This window comes from Panicum virgatum, chromosome 5N (assembly GCF_016808335.1).
Source record: "Panicum virgatum strain AP13 chromosome 5N, P.virgatum_v5, whole genome shotgun sequence".
NCBI classification, from domain to species: Eukaryota; Viridiplantae; Streptophyta; class Magnoliopsida; order Poales; family Poaceae; genus Panicum; species Panicum virgatum.
The window spans coordinates 27,061,365-27,080,663 of NC_053149.1; the positions used below are offsets into that span (position 1 = coordinate 27,061,365).

A 19,299-nucleotide genomic window follows, 5' to 3' on the forward strand; every position below is an offset into this window, starting at 1 on the left:
ACTTGCATCGCTCTCCATACCTTTGGCCATAAGGCAAGTGTTTGATGATGACCCCATGTTGGTGCCGGTAGTGAACTTCTTGTTTGATTCATCACTTGAACTTGCATTTGATTCTTCACCACCGCTTACCCATTCACCAAATATGGCAAATGATTCATGTTTGGGCTTCTTCTCCTTCTTTTCTTTCTTCTTCTTGAATCTCCTCTTAACCTTCATTTGTTGGTGATGAGGCTCATCTTTGAGGAAGACCATGTACCCCATTGAGTTGATTTCTTACAGGCATTTGTTCATCTTTTTGAATTGCATGTAGAGGTTGGGGTTCATTGGCTCTTTTTCATCATTTGAGGAGCTTTGGCATTCCTCCTCTTCTTCTTTACTTGAGCTACCTTAATGGCCATCTTCTTCAACTTCTTGACTTGCTTGCATGCAAGTGCGCTATGAGTTGGTGAAGAAGATGGCGCTCTTGGCTTGATGTCATGGCGTAGCTCATGGGCGATCACTTTGTTGAGGACTTGATTTGGTGTCAATGTGTTGATTTCTTTCTCATAAAAAATTGTGATCACCAAATCATACTCCGGCCTTCTGAGTGAATGAAGGATCTTGCGAATGATCTCCAAATCATCAATCTTCTTTACATCTAAAGAGTTAATCTCATTCACAAGAATATTCAACTGTGAGTACATAGTTTCGGCATTTTCATCATTATGTTGCTTGAAGCTATTAAGTTTATCAATGAGAACATGATATTTTTCATTTGCAACATCTTTTATGCCTTCATGGTTCTCACTAGTTTTCCAAAGTTCTTTAGCATTTTTACAAGCAAAGACACGGTTGAACACATTATCACCGAGAGAGCTTAAAATAGCATATTTGGCTATTGCATCATGTTGTTTCTCTTGTTGACTATTGCCCTTCATTCCCTCACTAGTTATCCTCTAAATATTTAGGCACTTTGCTTGGAGGTGAGCTACCATTAAAACCTTCCAACATTGGAAGCCCGTGCCGTCGAATCATGGAGGAGGTCCTAATGAATCCATCCCTTCCCCTAAGAGGTAACTCACTAGGCGGTGAAGTCTAACCGATCAAGTGAGCCGGTAAATATAAATTGCCAATGGAATTGGCTTCCTTTGTGAGAGTTGTGAGTACCGACTCTGATACCAATTGAAAGACCGGATCGGGTGCCCTAGTCTAAGAGGGGGAGGGGGTGAATTAGGCAACTAAAAATTTAGACCTATAGCTCTAACTAAATTACACAATATTAAACTAAAACATGCTATGTATATGTGCAACTATGGTTGTTGTAGAGCGAAACCCCTATCCCAAAAGAGTTTAGCAACCTATAACCTTTTCTATCAAGATACTACTCTATGAAAGTAAAGGCAAACAAGAATTGCTAGTATGAAATGCGGAAGCTTAAAGAGCAGAATAGGAGGAAACAAACTCTTGACACGGGTGTTTATCTCGTGGTTCGGTTAGCTACAAAGGCACACCTACATTCACGTTGTTGAAGCACTCACTAAGAGTATCGCTTCTCGGCAATCAAGTCTCTTCTACGGACTCAACCATGGTCACCTTGATCCCGGGTTCCACTAAGGAGCTCCTCCACAAAGGATGGGGGTCTCCACGTCCCGCGCACAAGGTTGTCGTCGCCGCTCCACACCAAGTCGGAGGGTCGATGACGTTGCCGGTGAGCTACAAAGCTCCAAGGGGCTGGCGCTCCAAGGTATCTTCTTGGTTCAACAAAGGACCACAGCACAAAGGCTCAAGGCCTTGCTTTCTCACTCACTAAGAGCTAACCTAGCACTAACACTCTCAAGAATGTGCTAAGGGCTAAAGATATTATCACTAAGCTCTTGGATGGCTTGGTGATGTTCTTGGGTGTGAGTGTGATGTTCTTGAACTCCAGCAGCTTCAAATGACCGGGGGGATGGCATATATATAGGCCACCAAGTGAATAGAGCCGTTGGGAGCCGTTGGGACTTTCCTACGTAAAGCACCGGATAGACCGGTGGTGGGGCACCAGTGCATCCGGTCACTCACGACTCTGTGCTATCCGTTGGCCTTCTGACAGCTAACGAATATGTCACCGGATAGACCGGTGCCTTCTAACCGGTTCATCCGGTGCAGCTTCTCTTACTTGCAATTGACACGGAATTGCACCGGTGCCTTGCTCCGGTGACCACCGGTGTAACCGGTGCTGAATAAACTTCTCCTCGGCTGCTTGACATGCTCTCTGGTACGTAGCATGGTGCTTGCACTGGTGCTTCAACTTGGCATCACCGGTGCATCCGGTGCCACATGACTTGATGGCACCAGCTCTGCAAATTGCTATGGTGCTAGGGCACCGGTGCGTCCGATGCCAACCGGTTAGACAGGTGCTGCATCACCGGTTCATCCGGTGCTACTGTCTTCTGCAGAACTCGTCCAATTCAATGTTTTTTTGAGTTCTTTCTTCGTGTTTTGCTTTGCTTGGCCTTTTTGCTTCATCCCTGGAATCTATTAATCTTCACTTGACAAAACTATTAGTCCCATTGATTGCGTTGTTACTCAATCATCAAAATCACAAAATAATGACCTAAAGGGGCCATTTTTCTTACACTCGCCTTATTATATATATTCATATAATAGAAGAAAGTCCCATGCACGCCCACACTATGTAATCCATGAGCCAGATGATAGTTTTTAGCGATCAGTAGGGCTTCTGTCCGACGATGTTGCCTCGGGGCTCGTAGTTGCAGGTAATGAAGACCCTGCGGTTGCTGTTGCAGACGACGCGCGCGCAGCCGATGCTGGTGGTGGCAGGCCACACCACCTGCGTGTAGTGGCCGCACACCTTGCCGGCGGCGCAGCTGTTGGCGGCGTAGTTGTACCACTGCTTCTCGTCCACCCACGAACTCACCGCGTCCGCCGCCTTCCAGTCGGCGCCGGCGGAGCCCAGAAGATGTTCTCCCCATACGGCCCGCCCGAGTGCTGCAACCGGCAGTCGCCGGCCCTCTGCTCGGCGTACCTCTCTGCGAATTGCTGCAGCTTCATGCTCTAGGTCACTACACCGACGCCGACGGCGGCGCGGGCCTGGTTGTGGGGCGTGAGGTAGTCTTGAGGCGAGTTTAGAGCGCTGGAAGGCCGCACGGCCGCCATGGCCAGCACGAGCAAAACAACTACTAGCTTGGATGGCTCCATAGGTATAGGGGTAAACTAGAAATGGCAGATCTGCGGCAGTAACTTGTTTGTTGTGGGTGTTAGAATCTTTAGATCGCCTAGGAGTAGATCAGTGGGAGTATTCTCTGGTTCTTGAAGAACATACCATCAATGGTCGAAGACGAACCCGACGGCGATGTCCAGAACGCCGGCGGCGGAGTCGTGGACGAGCCGGAGGGGTTCGAAGTTGAGGGCGTTGACAGCGTGGCGCCGGGGCGACGGGCTCGCGGTGGCGCTGGTGGCGGCTTCCCGTCGCTTCAGCACCTCCCTCTCAATCGGACTAGGGTTTGGACGGTGGGACACTGTGGCGGCGACGAACCTCGTGTCATGTGCTGTAGTCCCTACCTCCTCTATATATGGCACTGCGCGACGGGGGCCTACCAGCCGTCTATTGGGCTGGGCGTCCCCGATCAGGACGTGAGTCAAGGGCCCAGTTGCTGTTGGGCCAACTGGTGGAGATCAATACTAACATTCTCCCCCTTGATCTCACCTTACACTTTTAAAACTTTACAACTTGACGTAACCCTTTTTACTTTCTCTTTAGTTGCTTTGCTATTGGCCTCATCTCATTGCAGATCAGTACGTAGAGCGTGCCTCATCATGACGGTTATTAGTTACCGTCAGACTTAACAGCCACAATGTACCTTTCTGTATTGAAACAAGACCTTAACCTTTCTTTGGGCCCTTTAGTAATCCAGAAATCATAGGCCTTCCGTAAAACCCATGTCGACTTGGGTGGTAGGCCTTTGGTAAGCGGATCCGCTAGCACTTGCTCGATATTTTGATGCTCAATGATTTCATATGATTCTAGATTTTCTCTTTTGCAACATATATAACTCCCCATCAAAGTGTTTGACAGCACACTTGACATGTTGCCATAGGAGTGAAAACATTCGAATGGTATACTGCTGTTGTCTACCATTATCAATTTCGGGTAACGGTTTACTCAACCATTTTGCCTGTCCTGTAGCCTCATATCATGCTAAACTTTGGGTACACGACCCATGATATCACAACTATTTTGCTTTTGGAGCTTTTCCACAATAAAACTCCAAGCGCGAGTGTTAGCTACTACTGTGGGCTTCACTAAACATCTCGCCAAAACTTAATTCTATTTACTCACAACCTTTTGAGAGTACATGTTCCTTTCTTACTTAGCATAAGGCTGATAATATTTTGCAAAATTGCAAAACATTCTATAACTCCATTCCAGTGATCTATTGCTGGACAGGACTTCTGCCAAAATATCCCGGATACTTGCGCTATGTCAGGGTAAATTCTTTTGAGCACTAATTTTGCTTTCAACAGCTGAAGCATATGGAACCTTTTTCTTTTGATCGATCATATAACGGTTCCTAGAATCCTAAAAATTCCAAAACTATTACCCTTGACAATAGGACAGGCGTAGGCTTACTCGCATGCATACTATATATCTTTCAGAACTCTTTTCTAAGTATGCTCTCTGCGATAATCCTTAATACCCCCTTTACTTTTATCCCAGTGAATTTTCATTTCTAGAGCGAATGATTTTTCACCGATATTATTTTATCAAAACTAGAGGTCATAATAACCTTCTTTGAACTTTGTAGGAAAATAATTTCCCATCTTCAAACTTTACATATTTGCAATTTGTCGTCTTGACCTTTAATTAAAACCCAAAACTTTCTTTGTTCTCATAAAACTTTAGATACCACTATTCTGATTTCATCAGATGGTATTCGGATGTTCTTTTCTTTCCACAACAAAACCGTTTGGTTATGTCATGTATATACACTTTCTCGTACAAATCTTCATTGGAAGATATTTCACCAACATCCATCTGATGCAATTCTAAAAGTCGTATGCACCAATGTCACTATGATTCTAAAAGAATTCTTTCATGAGATTGTACAAAATGTCTCATTAGAACTTATCCTTTGTCTTTGCATAAATCTTGTAGACTTTCCATGTTCCCTCTGAACTCACATTTAATCTTGTAGACCCATTATAGCCTACTGTCTTGGCTCTGTTAGGAACTTATTCTATATTCCAAAATAAATTTGAAACTTCTAGGTCTCATGACATCTTTTATGGCTTCTTGCCACCTCGATGAATGAGACACCTCAATTTCTGTCATTCAATCAACACCTCAACATATGATGAGACAATTGTAGTGCTTGAATCATAGGAGTGAACATACAGTCTCACTTCTCTTCAAGCCTTAGTTCTTGGCATACTTACTCCCCCAGATTATCCCATCTGTTGTAAAGATGGAATATCTTCGAGCTTGTGTTTGTGTTCAGTCTTTACAAGCCTCGGTTCAGTCTTTACAAGCCTCGTAGGGTGCTTCAAGCACCACCTTTTCTTTTCGGTTGATTTGAGGCTTAAATATCTTTTCGTCCTATTTGGAGCTGAAAACTCCAGAAATTTACTTGTTTCTGTAATTGGGGTATCAATGTTATGACCGTTGTACTCCCTTTTCGGTCATATTCTTCTTTAATAGATCATTCTTGCTTTAAAAAATGCATCGCATTTAACTTTGCGGGGAAATTCTCTCTAAATCTTAATCGTTCTTGTCTTTCTAATCTCCCCCCCTCGAAATATGGCACAAACTTTATTACCATAATTTCGAAACTATTTTTAACACTTGTGAACGAGGAGCCTTTCATTACTAGAACTTTATTCATATGACCAAGTCATACAAAATAATGGGAGTACTATTTTCTCGTTCCTTTTCAAGAGCTCCTCATAGTTCTTGATTTGTTGCACTTTTAAGAACTCATCAAGGTCTTCATTTTGCCATACTTTTGCAAGTCAAGCTTGCAATTTTGGTTCGCATAGAACTTTCTTTTTATCCTTCGATTCTTTTCAAGTCACTGTCCAACAATAGTGCATGAGAATTGCTAGGATAACTTTAAAAACTCTCCCAGACTTCTTTACTTTTATGTGATACTCAAGTAGCATATGGGCCATCACAACTTTTCCTGTCATGTAGGGTATAAGTGACACAAGTGCCAAAAACTTTCCCGACATGCGGTATAAAACTTTAAATGTATTGGTAATACATGTTTAATTCAACGTTGGTCAAACTGAATATGCATCAAACTCATTTCAACCATTATCTTTACTGTTGTTGAAGGACGAAGAAACTTTGATCACAATGACTAAAACATGCATATATACTTTATTTTCTGATTAAATCTTCCCGATGGTTCCAATTTAATTAGAAAATTTAACGAATTACAATATCAGTAAAACTTTAGTGAGAGAAACCAAAAACTTTTCGGAAACAGTTGCATCTCTTTTCCATATCACCCAAAAAGTCAGAATGACACAGGCTCTTTTCTTTCTTAATCTCAATAAGGCAACTGAGCAGCTCAAAACTTTATCTGTAGCGTTGATCGGAATCAAGTTTTGTCTGTTAATTTCTCTCTACTTGAGAAGAATTGCAGGTCTTAATTTAATGTTGGCAAAAATTAAAACATACAACTTTCCTTTACTTTCAATTCTATATCACCGTTGGGCATAAATAGAACACATGACTAGAACAAAAAATTATAATATTGCCATCATCAACTTTGGTCAGAAAATGACAACATCATAATAAATTTTAAATTTCTTTTCTTTTAAGAGCAAAACAATGCTCGACTTGACACTTTACAATGGCAAAATAATGCCAAAAACAATCTTTGACTTATAACAGCAGAAGCTTTCTTCACCTTAATCTTCTAAGGCAGCTTTTTCCCACAGGGAAAAAACTTATCTGAGCTTTTCTTTCTTTATTGCAGCGGAAACTTTTCTTTCTTTCAGAAGCAATTCTTTGTCTCTCTATTCTCTGAAAATTTATCACTTCGATGTAAAATTTGTCAGAGATTCAATCTCAAACTTTTAACTCATAAAAAAACCATAATATTGTTATCATCAACGTTGGTCAGAAAATAACAATACCATAATTTAACTTTAAACCAATATCTTTGTACTCCTCTATTTAAATTTTCCCGTTGGTTCCAATTTAAATGGAGGATGAAACTTTTACTTTGCAGCGGAAACATAAAGAAAAAAAAATATTCAGAAGTACTACTGTACTCATTTATCTTTACCATACTCACTTTACTCTCTAAACAATATACACATTGGTGCAACATTGAATAGAGGTCAAATTCTAATCAAATTCAATAAAAAAAACTTCTGAAAAAACAAAAAACTGAGCTCTTTTCCTTACTGTGCTCTCAGCCTGGTCTTGAAAACGGCCCAAGGCCCGCTCGGCGCACAGCGTCCCCGCGTCCCAGGCCACAGCGTGGGCCTGGGCCGGGAATCCGGCCCGCGCTCTAACCCCACTTGGGCCGAATCTGGCCTGGGAGGCGCTCGGACGCCGCTGGCCGTCGGATCGAATCCGACGGCCATCCATGATTCTCGCTCGATCAAAACCGGCCACCGAACGGCTCCCATCAAACCCTAGCAGCCATTCTTTCTTCCACCCTTTTCTTTCTCTCCACCGAACGGCGGTGGAGGAGCCTTGACCGCCGGCGGCGGCCGGAGGAAGGTGGTGGCGGCGCCCGCCGCGAAGAATCTCACCGGCGCCCTCCAAAACGCATCGCCCTCCTCTTTATTTCTTGCGAAAATGAGCGGCGGCGGCCGATGCGGCTCGCCGTTGGCCCTCATGCCGGCACGCCTGTCCGGCCGCACCATGGCCGCGCTCAAACTGAGCCTTCCTTTCCCCTTCCCCTTCTTCCCTAGCCTCGCACCGAGCAAGGACTAAGGTCCGCCCATGGCGTCTGTGGCGGGAGATGGTGGCGCCGCCGCTGGTCCCCTCGCCGGCGCACGTGCTCGCCCTTGGCTGAGCACGCCGCCGTCGAGCGGACTGGGCGACGGTGCCCTGAGCCCCGAGTCCGCGGGTGAGGCACGCGTGGTGGCGTGATGTCCTCGCCCGGTGGCTCGGCTTTTCTTTGCCACACGGCGTCAAGGCGACACCGGCAGTGGTGGTGGCCGCGGTGAGGTGAGCTCTAGGTAGAATCCCCTTCCTCGCCTTCCTTTCTCTAATCTGGGGGATCAAAATTTCTTTCTTTTTCTTTACCCGATCTAGATCTACTCACTAGAGTAGGCAACTAATACCATTGTTAGAATCTTTAGATCACCTAGGAGTAGATCAGTGGGAGTATTCTCTGGTTCTTGAAGAACATACCATCAATGGTCGAAGACGAACCCGACGGCGATGTCCAGAACGCCGGCGGCGGAGTCGTGGATGAGTCGGAGGGGTTCGAAGTCGAGGGCGTTGACAGTGTGGCGCCGGGACGACAGGCTCACGGTGGCGCTGGTGGCGGCTTCCCGTCGCTTCAGCACCTCCCTCTTGATCGGACTAGGGTTAGGATGGTGGGACACTGTGGCGGCGACGAACCTCGTGTCATGTGCCTTAGTCCCCACCTTCTCTATATATGGCACTGCGCGATGGGGGCCCACCAGCCGTCTATTGGGCTGGGCGTCCCCGATCAGGACGCGAGTCAAGGGCCCAGTTGCCGTTGGGCCGACTGGTGGAGATCAATACTAACAGTGGGAAACTTGCGAGGGCGTGTAGGGGTATTTATAGTGGACAAACAGGTGAATTTTCTCCGGTTTGCTTGGAAAAATACAACGGCGCGTACCAAAGGGCTGGCGTGCCGGCGGTGATCTTTTCTTCGCACGTAATGGAGGGGCATAGAATTCCACGAACAGGACATGCATGCATAGCGTCGAGGCAACTTGATTCTGTTAGTACTGGAACGGTGTTCGAATAATAAATCAGAGGACCGGCCATTTGGTGTGGACCTGAGATCAAGTCCTCTTGTCGAGGATGTAAATCCCAATGGGTAGGATGCTTATCTGTTTCTGTTATGAGCATGCCAAATTGGACTTGCGGCACTTAATTTCTTTGCTGGACAGCTAACATATCTTTTGGTTTTGGAGTACTGCAAGCATGATGTGCCCCGTCGCATACGTCGTCGCATCAAGTAATGAAATTTTACAATTCAGAAATGAATTTTTTTCAGACCCCACCGATAAACATGAAATATCAGATAAAACTGAAATAAAATCAGACATTCCAAAAAGATTAGGCATGATTTTGCTAGAAACCATCTCCAATCCATCGTACATCACACTTTTGTATACAAAAACAAAGAAATAACACAATATATAGCACAAGATATAGCACCTTGCATGCTTCTAGACAAATCCATTACACCGAGCATCACACTACTAAAAACGACTCGTAACACCTGCCACTAGAAATGGCCACCATTTTCAGGGGCGAGTGACGCCATCACCCGTCCCTGAAAATAGCATTTATAGGAGCAGGTGGAAACACCACCTGTCCTTGAATGGTGGCAATTTCTAAGAGCGCGTGATGGCGTCACATGTCCCTAAAAATATATTTTTAGGCACGGGTGATGGCATGGCTTGCTCCTACAAATGGTTTCATGTAAAAATTCATAACTTATATGAAAATTCACTATACCACAGCCCCATATGATTTTCTATTTATACCACCATATGTCTGACGCTATATTACGTTGTGTTATAGTGATTGTAAAGGTTGACAAGGCCTAAAAATTTGTAGTTGATAACTTTCTACTTAAGATCATTTAATAGTTCAAAAAATTATTAGAATTACTATAATTTTAAAATCTAGACGTTTTAATTCTTTTCAAACAACCTCGGATGTAGAGTATCTCCATATCAAAGTTGAAGTGGTAAGATCTAAAATTGTATAGTTTATACATTATTCATTTAAGATCTTTTAGAATCATAAGATTATTTAATAGTTGTGCCATACATATGGCTATAATAATTATATAGCACCTCGTACAACTCATGTCTTATATTGAGGTTTCCATAATCTTAACTTTTATATACATTGAAATATACATATTTATTATATATCTACAGTTCAATAACCATAGGGTAGAAGTTTCACTTTTTACATTTGTTTTACTATATTTAAAATATTTAAATGAATTTTTAAAATAAAATAAAAAAATATTTTCAGGGATGGGTGGAAGCATCACCCACCCCCGGAAACGGATTTCAACGGATAGATGATGGCGTCACCCGACCCACTCCTATAAATCGATTTCAGAGTTGATGCAAATGAATTGTATAGTGTGGTGGAAATGAGGGTATGCGCTGCTTGATGTAAGCGGTTATAACTCCGGTTGATGCAAGTGTGCATTATCATCAAAAAAGTTGTATTTTTATAGTAGAGGGGCTTGTGGTGCTGGTTAGTTGGCTGGGATATTTCAATTTATTCTGATTTTTCATTTTCTGGATATTGGTTTGTAGCAACGGGTCATGGCACGATCCGTCTTACAAATTGATTCTGTACAAATTTTCAACCAGGGGAAGAAAAGATAGCAATTTTACTGTAGCTAGCAACTAAATAAGTGTCTAAGTGTTATAATAATTGTTATACATGTGATAATTGAGCATTAATTTTTTTTGTATGTATAGATGTAGCTAGCAACTAATTTAGTTTTAAAATTTTATAATAATTGTTATATATGTAATAATTAAGGTATAATTATTTACTTTTTTATTTATAGATGTAGTAAGAAACTAATTTAGTTTTTAAATGTTATAAATAATTATTAGACATGTGATAATTAAGCTTTGATTAATTTTTTTATATGGGTGCAAGGTTACTGATAAATTAGACTTGTAACATGTTTCGAGGAGGTGTTATACCATGTGATTGAAGTGATTGAGGTTATTGGAATTTGAGACAGTTGAAATTCAAATCCAAAGGTATGTGGTTGGTATGAACTTTGGTATGATACCAACACAGTCACTTAACTTTGCGTCCTCATCGTATGCACATTACTTTATTACTAGCTACAGTAGTCCTACAAGTCTGAATACATATACGATTGATCGTAGAAATGAGCGAACATGCTGGTGTTCTGGATCTAGGATCAATAGATCAATGGTATGATCTCAGTGGTGATGAACAATCTGTCATAGTAATATGATTCACATGTTCAATTCTTTAGAAATCAATATGCCTCCATTCATGATTTCTGCTATTATGAGTATGATTATTCAAATCTATGATTGATCTAGATTGTAATAAGTATGTTCTTGTCGTTGTGGTTACTAGATTTTCATGCTTGATCTATCTTAGCAGTATAAAATGTGCCTTTTGTTCATGCTCTTAGAACCTCTTGCTCAAAATAGCAGGATCGTGACAAGATTTGTTGCTTATTAGCATGGTCAATATTTGAGAGTTAGACCGGACATGACGATATAAAGATGCTTTGAGTGGTTAGATGTTATTCATGCTCTGAGCTACAACATGTGCATAGTCTAGGCTTGTTCTAGATTGGTTACTTCTTGCTTCTATTTGCTATATTTTTGTGTTTAAACTCGCAATAGATCAATTCTCTCAAATGTAAAAAATGAATCTATGCGCTCAATGCATAGTTAAAATAGTTCTTGATTACTTGTTCCACATATTGATAAACCTTGGAAAGAATAGTCCAAGTGAAAAGGTACGATGATCCTTGTGCTTGCGGTTTATGTCCTTAATCGAAACCAACAGAAATATTATTAAGTGACCATGTGTTAGATGCTTGAATTTTGAAATTTTGCCTAATAAACACTGTACTATGGGCAAAAAAAGTTGTATTTTTAATCATGTACTTAAGCATGGAAGAGGAATTGGATAAAGTTTATAGTCGTTGGAGGTCAAACATCAAGTCAAAGATGCCCCCATTGAGCTGATATTAGCTTTGGTTGAGATTTGAGAAACTTCATTAGTCCTGAATATCATACTGTTTGGGCATATTTGAGATGAATTTCTAAGAGATTTTCTGTGACAACTTTGGACAACATTACCTTGAAATTGAAGTAGGACCTTTGGTAAACATTTTGGACAATTTCTTGGTTTGAATATTTAAATCATTGCTCTTGAATATTTCACTGGTTTGATCCCTGAAGAATGCAGCTCCGAAACTTGGGTTTTGTCACATTCATAATCAAATATCTTTCAAGCGATTGAGCAAATAACAGACCGACGTGAATAGGCTGAATATGGATTCATAATAAATGTTTTAGGTCATGGGATCAACCCAATAAATTGATAAAATAAATTAGAATGATATTTCATATAATTAATCCTACAGAAATAAACTAGACTGACGTGTCATCATAAATAATTAGATAAAAAATATCATTGGGTATCCAATTGCATAATGCATCCCTGGTTAGAACATTAGTGCTGATGCTGTACGTATCATTGATTGTGACGGTACTGGCCCTTAGGACATTCGCATTGGTGCCTTTGATTGTGGGTATTCAGATTCGACGCCATGAACAACCGCCCACCTGGATCGTAACCACAGTAAAAGCTCCAGAAGTGGTGGTAACCTTGGCGGCGGCGGCGGGAGCTGACTTGGCTGCATAACTCGAGCACCGACTATATTGTACAACTCCAGTGCTTCATCCATGATCTCCGGTCGCGATAAAGCTTGCGCTCTTTTCTCACATGAGGGATGGGTTGAGTCGAGGTCATCATCTTGCTCATCAGAATCTCCATCCTGCAGCAATCCAAGTTTCAGGTAGACTGCTGGGGCTACTCGTGGGTCATAACCAGCGGCGCTCTGCAGCAGGAGGCCAATTTCGATCCGCCTCCAACTCCGACCTGCATTTTGGTCAGAAATCAACAGAATCCGATCAGAAGGCAAGACGGCAGAGGTTGATCAGCAGGCGAATGAAGCAACCAAGCGTAGCGGCTGTTCCGTACCCAAAATAGCAGGGCCGCATGAAGAGGGACCTCCACGCTTCCGGCTCGATCTTGTCGCCCGGCACGTCCAGGAGCTCCTCGACGAAGTTGACGAGGAGGCCGACCCCTAAGCCTTTGAAGAAATCCCTCAGATGGTGATCCGCTACCAGGTGCGCCACCTACGATCGAACAAACAGGCACAACTCGATAAATCTCACACTCCGAAACTGCATCTATCCATGGATAATTGTCCGTCGCGTCGACTCGGTTGTTGTGTGCTTGATTAGAAATAGGGAATTACCTCGTGCCCGAGCACCGCGGCGATGTGGGCGTCGTCGTCCCCGAGGTATTCCAGGATCCCCGCGGAGACGAAGATCTCGCTTGAGATATCGACGCATGCTCTCACTGATTCAGAGTCGATCACGTTCACCTTGATGTTCAGGTCGCCGTAGGCGTCGACGGGCACGCGCCCGGTCCTCTTCGAGAGCTTCCGCTGCCCGAAGACCTCGTCGTCCCACGCCACGGCGACGATATCGGCGGCGACCCGGCGTACACGGATGGTGTAGGGGTGGTCCGGGGGGAGCCTAGGAAGATCGCGGAAGGACACGTACTCACGGTCGCGGGCGCCAGCAGTAATTTCCATGACCGGGGTACGCACGTTCTGGTCAAGTTTGGCCGAGCAGTAGTCGAACGCCGCGGCGCACGATGGAAGCAGCGACGACCTTCCTCTCCTGTGCCAGCCAGCAGGTCGCGGGGAGGGCGCCGAGCCATGGCGACGGAGACGCAAAAGCAAGTTCTTGAAAACGCTCATGTCTATATGCTAGCTCGTAATCGATCAAGTCGTCTACATTGTGTTTGCTTTTGTTTTTTCTTTATTAATTAACGACACATATAAGAGGAAGGTCTTGGCAGGAAAATATAGGAACCTTGTTGGCCAGATTGGTGCACAAGCACAACAACTTGCAAAGTTTCAACTCAACTCGGAGAAAAATACAGTCGTCTGAAGGTATTCCGAAAACGGTATGAAATCGAGGTCTACTCGGTTTGTATGGAATGTTAAGAAACGGACTTTAATTAATCATTGTATTTTCGGAAGTATTATATAACGACCACATGTGTTACTTGAAGCTTGAGACGATTCTCCATCAACGGAGACGGGCATATCGTGCTGGATAAACTTGATTTGGCTACCTTGGTCTTTCTAGCTCTACATCAGCGAAAACGGACATAATCGATTAGTGGTAGAGATATTTATTGCAAAAAAACTGCATTATATTATAGTATGTATAAAGTAAAGATGCGCATTAGCGCAGATTCAAAAATCTTAGAAAAGAGGAATCATCAAAATCTATACAATGGTCTCAACTTACCATGGAAGGAACTATTTATTTTATTTTTGGAGTAGGGCTAGAGATGAAAAGTAGCAATGAAACACAAGAGGATGGAGAAAAGTTAAAGATCGTTCTCTCGATCCCTTCTCTGTTCTCATCTTTTACTCTATTATGTTGGCAATTTTGATTGAAAGGGCAAAACAAGATGGACAGATCTTAGGCCTTGTCCCACATCTAGTGGATGGTGGCATATCTATTCTACAATATGCAAATGATACAATTATTTTTATGGAGCATAACTTTGAGCAGGCTAAAAATATGAAGCTGTTGTTGACTATGTTTGAGCAGCTTTCCGGACTCAAGATTAATTTTCATAAAAGTGAATTATTCTGCTTTGGTGCAGTGAAAGGGGTGCAACAAGATTACATGAACATCTTTGGATGTAATATTGGAGAGGCCCCCTTCACATATTTGGGAATCCCCCTGCATTATAAACGAATCAGTAACAAGATTGGAAAGTTATTGAGGATAGATTTGAAAGGAAGCTAAGCATGTGGAAAAGTAAGCTGCTTTCGTGCGGAGGCAGGCTCACTTTAATTAACTCGGTCCTTAGCAATCTTTCAGTCTATATTCTTTCCTTCTTTGAGATTCCAAAAGAAGTTCTAAAGAAGTTAAATCACTTTAGATCAAGATTTTTCTGGCAAGGGGATGGACACAAAAGAAAATATAGACTAACAAAGTGGAGCATAATGTGTACACCTAAGGAGCAAGGTGGCTTGGGAATTATGGATTTAGAAACCCAAAACAAATGTCTTCTTAGTAAATGGCTTTTCAAGCTTATTAATGAGGAGGGCATTTGGCAATAGCTGCTCCGAAACAAGTATCTCGCCATCAAAACAATTACTCAAGTGGAGAAAAAATCTGGGGATTCCCAGTTTTGGTCAGGGCTAATGAAGGTCAAAAATGATTTTTTTACGTTGGGTTTCTTTCAAGGTTCATAATGGCGAACAAGTAAGATTCTGGGATGATGTCTGGTTGGGGCACACCTCCTTTAGAGAGCGCTTTCCCAGACTTTATAACTTAGTTCGCCGAAAACATGACACCATGCAACAAGTCATAAGTTCCGTCCCTCTCAACGTATCTTTCCGAAGAAATTTGATTGGGCGGAATCTGGATAACTGGCAGGAGCTTGTTTATCTAACTTCCAATGTGCAGATTACAGATAGTGGACAGTTTTCGGTCCATTCCATGTATGCTGCTCTCATGGATGAAATAAGTCTGCCGATAAATAAACCCCTATGGAAACTAAAAATCCCTCTTAAAGTAAAGGTGTTCATTTGGCTGTTGCACCGAGGGGTTATTCTAACAAAAGATAACTTGGCTAAACGCAATTGGAATGGAAGTAAGTAATGTTGTTATTGTTCAGCTGAAGAAACCATTGCTCATCTTTTCTTTGATTGTCATATAGCTAGGTTAGTTTGGAGAATAATTCACACAACTTTTGGTATTCATAGACCTAGAAGTATTATGCATATGTTCGGGTCTTGGTTATTTAGAACTAAAGGGAAACATAAAAATATGCTTTACACAGGGGTTAGTGTTTTATGTTGGACCTTCTGGCTTTGCAGAAATGATATTATATTTCATGATGTTAAAAAGCAAACTGGTTTGCAGATACTTTTCAGGGCCACACATTTGATAAGGACGTGGGCGATGCTTCACAAGGAGGGGGATCGGGACACCATTGTAGCAGCGTGTCGGGCCTTGGAATCAACCGCTATAGAGATCTTCGTGAGGCACGGGTGGCAGTTTAGAAATAGACTTTGCTTTTAAAACTGTTTTTCTTTCTTGTTTGGATCTGGTGGTTTTCACTTTGTAATAACGGCTGGATATATCTTGCTATATAGAGGCCGGGATATGACTAATCCATTATCTAAAAAAATATATATTTACAACACACCACCCTCTCAAGATGGGGCAAACACATCATACAGACCCATCTTGCCATAAAATATTTTCTTAGGCAACCCTTTCGTTACAACATCATCTATTTCGCCCCTTTCATTATAACATCATCTATATATTTGGCTAGCAGAGTTTATATATGGTTGACAAATTACTCCTCTGTCTAGCTTTTCTTTAATGAAGTGATGATCAATCTCTATGTGTTTGGTTAGATCATGTTGAACAGGATTATTAGCTATATCAATAGCCGCTTTGTCATCACAATACAACATCAAGGGCTTACTTATAAGTAACCTTAACTCTGAAAGAAGGATATACGTACAGCCATAGCATTTCACACACACACACACACACACACACACACCATGGGCCATTTAGCGAAACTCTACCTCAGGAGTGGAACATGCCACAACACTTTGCTCGTCTATCATTTAATGAACCAGTCCTGTCAGCATCAGTATAACACTCAACTTGCAAATTTCTTGACGAGAATATAAGAGGCCTTTTCCAGGGCAGTGTCAGCGCCACGGGAACGGGTCCCCCTAGCCCTGGACAAATCAAGACTAAAAGGACCAAAGGGCCCCACCTAGCTCAAACATCAGCTATGGGCTTGGCTAAGATGCCAACACGAGGCCCCTCCTAGGGGCCCAAAACAAGGGGAGGCCTCACGTCTCCCCGAGCCAAGGCAATCCCTTCATGGAGAAGGATTCACCTAACGGCACATTCAATGTGCTCCCCGAGCCAAGGCAATCCCTTCATGAAGAAGGATTCATCTGACGGCACATTCAATGGGTGAGGCCCGAGGACGGTGCCCCTTACTCGTAAAACAACATGATTAGGGGGGGGGGGGCGTGCTTAACGCTGTGATCAGGCCAGGAAGAGCCCCCTCCCAGGTTACATCGCATCATCAGGCGATGGATGGTAGGGTGGCCTGTGGCATAACCGCCAAAATTAATCCAGATCAAATGCGTTAACCATCACTAATACCGCTAAAATGGTTAATACGCACTTAAAACAGAGTAATTTGACAGTTTGTCGGGTAAAATCCCGATAAAACCAATGAATTTCGGATCGAAACAACATACCTCACGCGAAGGTGAGTTTAGAGATTACGATAACCATAATACAACTTTAATAGTAAAAGTTATTACAAACTAAATTTAAGAATTTAGACAGGGTACCTCAGAAATTAAAAGAAGAAAACGACAACCAGCGACAACATATGACATCATGATGAAGCCCGTACATGACGTCAATCTCACTAAGCATTCCCAAGGTTACCTGAAAATAAGTCACAAGCAAGACTGAGTATACTAATACTCAGCAAGGCTGACCCGAAAAAAAGATATAAAATATCCCTTTAACCTGGCTGGGTACTCTTAGCAACATAAAATGGTTTCATTCAAATCTAGAGTTTGAACTCAAAAGAAGTCAAAATACTTAGACCTTAATGCAAACATGGCATGACTCTTCGTTTAATCAAAAGAATATTTTAAAAGTATAAATTAGGGTTCACTAATGGTTTTAGGAAAAACAAACTATAAGGAACTAGACATGTTTTAAAGAACATATGGGTTAAGCTCATAAGAGAGAAAACACTTTTGGAGTAAAAGTTTTGAATAAAAGAGCTAGTCAAACTTTATAAATTACCTTGCTCAAAATTCATAAGAAAAGCAATTTTAGAGTATAAAATAGAAATTGGATTAAATAAATCCCCTTTATTCTGACACAGCTTAAGATTAAATTAAACCTATAGCTAAACATGAGAAATGATCATGAAATTTTTACACTAACACTAGAATCACATATACATGCTACCATAACAATTTCATAGCATGACATGGCTCCAAACATTAGTTATTAAAAAGGTAAGAACAACTAGTCTTAATATACTATTAAACATAAATCTATTTTTGCAGCAAAAATTTCTAACTAAGACTTGTCATATTATGATTCCAAAGAGTAGAGATTTTAAAAAGGATTCCAAAAAGTCCTCATTTGTTATTTTAGGATTTTTTTACGATTTTTCGAAGAATTTACAAGTTCACAGCAACAATTTGAAAACAAAACTAAATATTGCAGATGGGTCCCTGGTTTTTGTGCTGGGGTCCCTAGAACTTTTGCAATCAAAGCAATCGGGTCCTTCACCGGATAGGGAGCAGGGGAGGGCGGTCTGGGCCGGATTCCGGTGAGGGCGAGGGTCGCTAGCAGCGAGGGAGGGGTGGAGAGGCTAGGGGAGCTAGGAAGATACCTTGTGGTGGCCTTGGATGGGGTCGGGGCAGCGGGGAAAGGCACCGGTGGCGAGAAGGGGGCGTTGCGGCGGTCAGACATGGTAGCACTGGCATGTTTCGGTGGCGGCGCCGGTGAACGTGGTTCGCTAGGTGGGGCAGGAGCACTACGAGGTTAAGGCGAACAGGTATGCTTACCCAGACGGGAGGAGCGAGGCTGGAGAAGGGGTGTCGGCGGAGCAGAGGCTTAGCAGCGGCGTCGAGCGGCGTCGAGCTAGCTTTGGTGGCGTTGGGTGGTGAGGAAGCGGTCGTTGAGCAGCACGGGGGCTCGGGGAAGCTAACTGCGGGCTCAGACTGGGCGAAGGGTGGCCGGAGAGGGGACCTCCATGGCGAGGCCAAGCCTCGGCGGCGGCAATCGCGGGTCGACGGCGGTGGTGTGTGAAAAAGGGATGGACAGTGGGGCTATTTATAGGCAGAGAGGGAGGAGGATAAGCTCCTTCGAGTTGTGGACGAGCTACTTGTGGCGGAGCTGGTCATCTAGGGGGCGGCCGGCGGTCATGGTGCAAGCGGGCGGCGTGGCGCGCATGCGGGAGGCCAGCAGAGGTGATTCGATGGCGGCGGGGGCTAGTTTGCGACGCGTGGAGGCGGCCAAGGTGGCGCTCCGAGGTGGCGTGGCGTTCCTGGGGGCAAAACTGGTGGCGGCCGGCAAACCGGCAGCGAGGGGGCGGCGCTCCTATTTTTCGGTGGACAGAGCAAGAAGGTGATCCCAGGGGTGGTTTTGCAATTTCCAGAATTTTAGGGGCTAAACTGAAAAGTAAAATTTCTCGTTAATCTATGGCTCAAATGA

General features: G+C 43.1%; 1 pseudogene; it reads right to left on the reverse strand.

Annotated features, from left to right (window-relative positions):
- Positions 1-2,625: 2,625 nt before the first annotated feature.
- On the reverse strand, positions 2,626-3,235 carry LOC120673335 (annotated as a pseudogene).
- Between the last annotated feature and the right edge of the window lie 16,064 nt (positions 3,236-19,299).